At 42.1% G+C, this 7,085-nt stretch overlaps 1 non-coding gene across 1 annotated transcript; it reads right to left on the bottom strand.

Moving 5' to 3' along the window:
• Positions 1–1,343: 1,343 nt before the first annotated feature.
• LOC125927776 (U6 spliceosomal RNA) lies at positions 1,344–1,446 on the bottom strand. Its single transcript, XR_007459452.1, has one exon. It is a non-coding gene; the product is annotated as a U6 spliceosomal RNA (small nuclear RNA).
• Between the last annotated feature and the right edge of the window lie 5,639 nt (positions 1,447–7,085).

Below are 7,085 nucleotides of genomic sequence, written 5' to 3'. Positions count from 1 at the left end.
TCGTGACCTGGCTGAAGTCGGATGCTTAACCGACTGCGCCACCCAGGCGCCCCAAATGATGATAAATTTTAGATTCATTTGGAATAAACAAGTTTCTCATCCAGGAATGTGATATATTTTCCCATTTATTCAGAGATTTATTTTTTCCTTTATAACAAAAAAATTTCATGGTTTTCTTCATAACAATTTTACACATTTCTTCCGGAATGAATGAACGAATTCACAGAACAACTTTTTGTGTTAGGTTCAGGGAATATAGAGATGAACAAGACAAGTTCCCTGTTTCCATGGAGCCTATATTCTAATTGAATAAGATAGTCAATAAACAAATAAGTAAAAAAGATCAGAGGGGTGCCTGGCTGGCTCAGTCAGTAGAGCATCCAGCTCTTGATTTCAGCTCAGGTCATGAGCCCAAGATCGTTGGATCGAGTCCCGCCTTGGGCTTTGTACTGACCTTAGAGCCTGGTTAAGATTCTCTCTCTCTCTCTCTCTCTCTCTCTCTCTCTCAGATAAAACAAATATAGGAGCACCTGGGTGGCTCAGTCAGTTAAGCATCTGACTTTGGCTCAGGTCATGAACTCTCTATTTGTGAGTTTGAGCCCCACGTGGGGCTCTATGCTGAAAGCTCCAAGAGCCTGCTTCAGATTCTGTGTTTCCCTCTCTCTCCGTTCCTCCCCTGCTTGCACTCTGCTCACAATCTGTCTCTCTCTCTCTCTCTCTCTCAAAAATAAATAAATAAATAAATATTTAAAAATTAAATAAATAAAAAATAAAAAGAATACAGGGGTGCTTGTTGACTCTGATGGTTAAGCGACTGACTTTGGCTCAAGTCATGATCTCGTGGTTTGTGAGTTCAAGCCCCGATTAGGTCTCTGTGCTGACAGCTCAGAGTCTGGAGCCTGCTTCAGATTCTATGTCTCCCTCGCTCTCTGCCCTTCCCTCCCCCCTCTCTCTCCCTCTCTCGAAAATGAATAAACATAAAATAAAATAAAATAAAATAAAATAAAATAAAATAAAATAAATATATTTATTGATTTAATTTTTTAAAAGTTTATTTTTGACAGAGAGAGAGAGAGAGAGAGAGACAGAGCATGAGTGGGGGAGGGGCAGAGAGCAAGGAAGACACAGAATCTGAAACAGGCTCCAGGCTCTGAGCTGTCAGCACAGAGCCCGATGCGGGGCTCAAACTCACAGACCGCGAGATCATGACCTGAGCCGAAGTCAGAAGCTCAACTGACTGAGCCACCCAGGCACCCCAAAATAAATATATTTTTAAAAGATCAGGTAGTAAGAAGTCCTCTGCAGAGAATTTAAGTAGGGTTATCATAGAAGTTGCTTTTTCTTTAAATATGAAATGCTTCACGAATTTGCGTGTTATCCTTGCGCAGGGACCATGCTAATCTTCTCTGTATTGTTCCAATTTTAGTATATGTGCTGCCCAAGCAAGTGCTAGAGGCCACTTTTAAAAAACAGGCCTGACTGCTTTCAACAAGAGCAAAATTATAGAAAGAGCCCAAATGTCCATCAACTGATGAATGGATAAAGAAGATGTGGTTTATATACACAATGGAATACTACTTGGCAATGAAAAAGAATTAAATCCTGCCATTTACAGCAATGTGGATGGAACAGGAGGGTATTATGCTTAGTGAAATAAGTCAGTCAGAGAAAGACAGATATCCTATGTTTTCACTCATATATAGAACTTGAGAAACTTAACAGAAGACCATGGCGGGTGGGAAGGGGAAAAAAATAGTTACAAACAGAGAGGGAAGGAGGCAAACTGTAAGAGACTCTTAAATACAGAGAACAAACTGAGGGTTGGTGGAGGGGGTGGGGGAAAGGGGAAAATGGGCAATGGGCCTTGAGGAGGGCACTTGTTGGGATAAGTGCTGGGTGTTGTATGTAAGCAATGAATCACGGAAATCTAACCCCAAAACCAAGAGCACATGGTATACACTGTATGTTAACTTGACAATAAATTACGTTAAGAAAAAAAAAAAAGAAAAGAAAAGAAAACAGGCTTGAGCAATGGCAACTTGATCAAGGCAAAAGGGCCCCTAGCGACCACTTGGCTGAATACACAGGCCCATCAGGCGGCCCACATCAAAATATCTATAAGCCCTAGCTCACCAATGGGCTATTTATATCCAGGCAGTTACCAAAAAGGGGAAAATTTCATATGTGCCCTTGTCTCCTCACCTTCTTGCTTTAAATACAACCTCCACCCACTGCCTCCTTGCGGACAGTCTCTGCTTTGCAGTCCTGCCTACCCATCCCTTGCGGTGTATTCAACAAACTTCTTTTTTGTTGTGCTTTGGGTGAGCCCTTTCACCGTCCATGCCACCATCTTCCACCCAATCATCGCCTCACATTTGGGGGCCGCCATCCGACTGGGCAGAGAGACACCGTGCGTAATGTGGTAGAAATACTGGGTGGCTACTTTAGACTGGATAGCCAGGAAAGTCCCTTAATATTTAGACTGAGGTCTGAATAGCATGAAGAATCCAGCCTTGTTAAGCTACTAGAGGTGAGGCAAGCATTCTTTATTTATAATTCTTTATTTACAAGTTTATTTATTTATTTTGAGAGAGACAGAGACAGCGTGAGTGGGGGTAGGGGCAGAGAGAGGGGGAGAATCCCAAGCAGATTCTGCACTGTCTTCCTGATGTGGTGCTAGAACTCATGAAACTGAGATCATGACCTGAGCCGAAATCAAGACTCAGTTGCTTGACTGACTGAGCCACCTAGGCTCCCCCGCAGGCATTCTATGGGGAGGGAACAGCTAAATGCAGAAAGTCCTAGGACTGTTAAATAGATTGGCTGGTTCAAGGAACAGAAAGAAGGCCAGTGAGGCTGGAGTGTAGTGGGGAAGGAGAAAACTATTATGAAGTAATGTTATTTTACTTTATTATTTTTTATTAAAGAATAATTGACATACAATATCGTATTAGTTTCAGGTGTACAACATAGTTGGTTAGAAATTTATATGCATTATGAAATGGTCACCACAAAATCTAGCTACCATCTGTCACCATACAAAGTTGTTACAATATTATTGATTATATTTCCTATGCTGTACATTACCTCCCCCTCTTATTCATTTTACAACTGGAATATTGTACCTCTTAATCCTTCACTTATTTTGTCTATCTTCCCACCCCCATACATATTATTTTAAATGTGAGAGGAAGTCATGGAGCGTAGTGAGTCGCAGAATGACTTGACCTGATTTACGGTTTTGAAAGATCACGATAGTAGCCAGTGGAAAAAGGAATGCCAGGGTCAAGAGTGAAAGAAATGAGACTTTGCGAGGAGACTGATGTAGTGACCCAGGTGAGAGGTAATAGTGACTTAAACTGGGATGGCAGTGGTGGAGGGAGTGAGAAGTGGTGGATTCAGTATTGATCTTGGAGATTTAGTCAAAAGGATTTGCTGATGAATTAGAAGGATTGGAAATTGGTAGGGAGATGGAGTGGGGGGAAGAGAATGAAAGAAAGAATAAAAAAACTCCTAGGTTTGGTTTTTTTGTTTTGTTTTTGTTTTTGTTTTTTTGACTTGAATAGCATGGTGGATGGTGATGCTTACCGATGTGGATAAGACTGAGGGAGGAGAGCTATGGTCCTGGATGCTGTTACCTAGGGGGAGTGTATAGGAACAGAAAAGAGCCCAGGACCAAGCCCTGGACTCTCCCCAGCAACTTAAGGTCTGGCTGGGGAGAAATCAGCAAATGAAAATGAGAAAGGGTGGTTTGTGAATCAGGTAGGAAGAAAACCAGCATAGTGTGGTTTCTTTTCAACCAAGAGAAGTTTTAAGAAAGAAGCATTGGTTTGACTTGCTACTAAGTTTCAAGAAGGAAACAGTGGTTTCATTTGCTTCTTCATTTGGAGCAGAGTCAGTAACAGAAAAATCATTCTTAGCTTTGGAAATAGAGAGGTCTGGTTATGTCACAAAAAGTCTTAAAAGAACAATGGGTATGGTTGCTTGTTTGGAATAGATTAAGGAGAAATTATGAAGTAGGAATTAAATGTAGAATATTAGAGACAAATCTTTCTTTTTTTTTTTTAATTTTTTTTTTTTAACGTTTATTTACTTTTGAGACAGAGAGAGACAGAGGATGAACAGGGGAGGGTCAGAGAGAGAGAGGGAGACACAGAATCTGAAACAGGCTCCAGGCTCTGAGCCATTAGCACAGAGCCCGACGCGGGGCTAGAACTCACAGACTGTGAGATCGTGACCTGAGCTGAAGTCAGACGCTTAACCGACTGAGCCACCCAGGCGCCCCGAGACAAATCTTTCAAAGAATCTTCCTGTGAGGGGAGCAGAGACATGGGGTAGTGTAAGGGGTCAAGGTAGGTAGTTTTTTGTTGTTGCTTTTTTAAGTGTTTATTTTTGGGAGAGAGAGCAGGTGAAAGCAGGGGAGGGGCAGAGAGAGAGGCAGAGGACCTGAAGTGGGGTCCAAGCCGACAGTAGAGAGCTGGATGCAGGGCTTAAACTCATGAACCATGAGATCATGACCTGAGCCAAAGCCAGAGGCTTAACCAACTAAGCCACCCAGGTGCCCCTGTTGTTTTTAGTTAAAATAGAAACCAGAACATGTCTGTGTACAGATGGAAATGACCCAGTAGAAGAGGAAAAACTTATGAGGTAGGAGCAAGAAAGGATAATTGGTGGAGCAAAGCTCTGGGGAAGGAGAGAGAAGAAAGGATCTGGAACACAAATGGAGGGTTTGCTTTTAACAGTATCAAGACCACTTCATGAAGAGGAGAATTTGCAACTGAGAAGACAGGGTGTTGGATGGAAAATGTGGATTACATTTTGAAAAAGTGGCCGAGAAGTGACAAAAATAGTGGAAGAAAGGAAGACAATGAGCCATGAACAAATGAAGAGGGAGTTACTAGGGTGATGACATCTTGGTGTAGTAGCAGTTGGCAGTACTTTAAAAAAGCTTGGGTTTTTGAAGGAAAAAGAGAAATGATTTGGAGGAACGTGAAGAGCAGGTTTGAAGATAAAAAAAAAAATGTGAGAAGTAAAACAATCTCCTCTACTTGGAAAGTTGCAAGAGAGGTAATTTTGCCAGGTGATAAACCAGTTTTCAGTTGGAACAGGAAGTTGATGGGAACATTTAGAGAAGAGGTGAAGAATAAAGGGGAAATGACTGTTAGCAGATGTTGAAATCTAAAGTGTGGAGTGAAATGGTTAGAATGGTTGGTGAAAAGTGGACGCTGAATCAGATTAATGGAAGTAGTGGGTAGCATGGAGATGCTAATCAGGGTAATGGTGTATGACCTGGAGGCTACTGGTTGTGAATGAGTGAAAAGGATTATAAAGCTCAAGGGAATTATCTTTTTTGTAATCTCTAGGGAGGGAGGGAAGGTGGGTAAACTGTTTAAGATGAATAATATAAAGCTACACAAACTGTTTTCTCTTGCAGGTCTCAAGGTATGCAGGCTATTGGGTTAGAACTGCTAATTTTTCATTTAGGATTTTTGCATTTACAGTTATAAAATACTCTATAGATTTTCTTCTGGTGTTATGATTATTAGGTTTCTTGTTTGTTTTTTATTTTTAGAGAGAGAGAGCTAGAGTGGGGGAAAGAGGAAGAGGGAGGGAAAGGAGGGCAAGAGAGGGGGAGAGAGAGAGAGAGAGAGAGATTCATAAGCAGGCTCCATGCTCAGGAAGGAGCCCCACAAGGGGCTTGATCCCATGATCCTGGGATCATGACCTGAGTGGAAATCAAAAGTGAACACTCAACCACTGAGCCACCCAGTCCTCCTGATTGATTTGGTTACAGGATTTGATTATCTTTCAAAACAAGCTGGTATTTTTCCAAGTATTTTCACACTCTGAAACTATCTGGTCTAGTGTATTTTGGTGTATAGGGTCATCTCTGATTACACTTTTAATTGTAATTTTATGTAACTCAGATTTTCTACATTTTGAGCTTTTTTGTTTGTTTTTAAGTTTACTTATTTTGAGACAGAACGCAACTGGGGTTGCAGAGGATCCAAAGCAGGCTCTGTGATGACAGCAGTTAGCCCCATGCAGGGCTGGAACTTATAAACCAAGATATTATGACCTGAGCTGAAGTCAGACACAACCAACTGGGCCACCCAGGCGCCCCCTGATTTGGTTATTATTAGTAGTAGTAGTACAAGGAGTTTTTTTTTCTCCTATTTGTACTTCTTGAGCCAACTTTTTTTTTTTTTTTTTTTGGTGCCAATTGTTTGAATGAACATTTTCCCTACTCCTATTTCTGTACTAGTAGAATTCCATTTGAGACTCTGGAAAGCCCTACAGCAAAGGGCACACGGGAGAATTGATGAAGTGCTAAAACTGGAAAAAGGGAACTTTAAACGGGTTCACTTCAAGAAAGTTTGCAGCTAAGAACATATAACCTGCCTACTCTGAGGTTTCATTTGTGGAAATCCGTGCAAAGGTTTCAGTGTTTAGAATACAACCTATTGGGCAAAGGGGGTGGAAAGCTAACCCAATTGTTAGAGCACTGAGTGCTTGGCAATTTTCGTAAGCTATTCCCAAGTGATAACTTGAAGTGGTACCACCAAAGGAGTACAATACTGTACCCAGGGCTCGTTGGGAAAAGTACTAGGTTTAACAAAAGCTGAAAAGATGTTTAAAATTAGTTAAAATATAACCCTTTTAAGTCTCCTACATACTAGTTATGTGAAACAAAACTGCAGCGGATGGTGGAAATTTCCCGTTTCCTTAACACAAACTGGATCCCTACCAGTCGGATACATCCCACCCAAATCCAGTTCAAGAGTGCCACACTTTTTCCAGCCTTTTCACAACTACCTTCCTAAGTGGGGTTTCCCGCCATTTCACTTCAACGAATGAAAGGTTTCCCCTTCCCAGATTCTCCGCTCGTGGGAGGCCCGAGCCTACGCGGCTTCCCACTCAGGCGAGCGGCGGAACGCAGTGGGCTGCATTACGATCCCGGCGACTGAGCAATAAAGGTGACAGCCCAAGCTGTACAAGTGCTCAGCATCCGACGAAAACCCGGAGGCGACAACACCCACGGCAGAGCGGAAAGCCCGGCAGGGCAGCGCGCGGGCCCAGTGCCC

Source organism: Panthera uncia, chromosome E1 (assembly GCF_023721935.1).
Source record: "Panthera uncia isolate 11264 chromosome E1, Puncia_PCG_1.0, whole genome shotgun sequence".
Lineage (NCBI taxonomy): Eukaryota > Metazoa > Chordata > Mammalia > Carnivora > Felidae > Panthera > Panthera uncia.
This window is presented reverse-complemented; position numbering and strand designations above follow the sequence as displayed.